Source organism: Arachis hypogaea, chromosome 15 (genome assembly GCF_003086295.3).
Source record: "Arachis hypogaea cultivar Tifrunner chromosome 15, arahy.Tifrunner.gnm2.J5K5, whole genome shotgun sequence".
NCBI classification, from domain to species: domain Eukaryota; kingdom Viridiplantae; phylum Streptophyta; class Magnoliopsida; order Fabales; family Fabaceae; genus Arachis; species Arachis hypogaea.
In genome coordinates this window covers 14968436-14969582 of record NC_092050.1, presented here as the reverse complement: position 1 = coordinate 14969582, position 1147 = coordinate 14968436, and positions in this window count along the sequence as shown.

The following is a 1147-nucleotide window of genomic DNA, read 5'->3' as shown; positions in this document are numbered from 1 at the left end:
TAATGGAGAATGAAGAATTGCGCCATGCCATTCGCTGCCGTAGCATGTCTCGCTGCCGCTTGTTGAACGACTCTCGTTGATCCCCCTGTTACGCGCTCGATAGTCCTATTTTCTAGGAGTGGCAATGGGGTGGGTTTTTGCCCTACTTGACCCCGGCCTACAATAATCCGTATAAAACCCGCCCTGCTCTTACCGCGAGTAGTAAAAAGTTAAACCCTAACCTACCCCTGCGGGTACCTGTCCCGCCTCTATAATTATTAAAATCCAATAAATAAAATTAAATCTTAAAATTTATATCACCATAATCACATATTTAACATAAATTAAAGTAAAAAATTAAATATGATACAATATTATTAATCATTTTACTAATTATTTTATATATATACAATTCCGCTAAGTAACCAACAAGGGGTCTAGCCAACTCCTGCCAACTCCCATTGGACGAGATCCCCCAATTACCCTCATTTACCCTAATTACATTTTACATATCCCAATTTACCTTAATTACATTACCACCACCATTCTTCGCTTCTCCATCTCTATCCCGTCGCTCAAACTGCAGCAAACAGCGGCGCGTTGTCATCTTCGTCTCCCAACTAGACAATGGCACCACCTCATTTGAGGACGCCATCGTGGTCAACAATGCTTCTCATCCCTTCCGCCATTGGTTTGGACTTGGGTCAACCTTGCCGGCGCAGACTCATCATCTTTCTAAGCTTGCAACGTTGTGAACACCCACCTCCAAGCTTCGACTGGCTGCATCCGCCACTGCCTCCACGCAACGCTGCCACATCTACTCCTCCACCGTTGCACACTGCTACTCGTCATTCACCCCATTGGTCTCCAACAGGTTAGTATATGGTTAGAGTTTTATTAAAGAGAGGATGTATCTGATCTTTTCTAGGGTTCAGATACTAGGATTGGTGTTCATATGAAATGTTCTTTGATTTTTCTGAATTATTGGATGTTTTTGTTAAGTAATTTTAGACGTTTGAGTGTATGATTTGAACTTAATTTTTTATGTTATTGGTTCTGTGTGCTTTGCTGGATTTGTCTTGTATACGCTACCAAATGTTCTTCTTTGTGGATTGGGAGTTTCAAAAAAAAAAGTTAGTTATAAATAAGTTTATTTCTTTTCAAATTG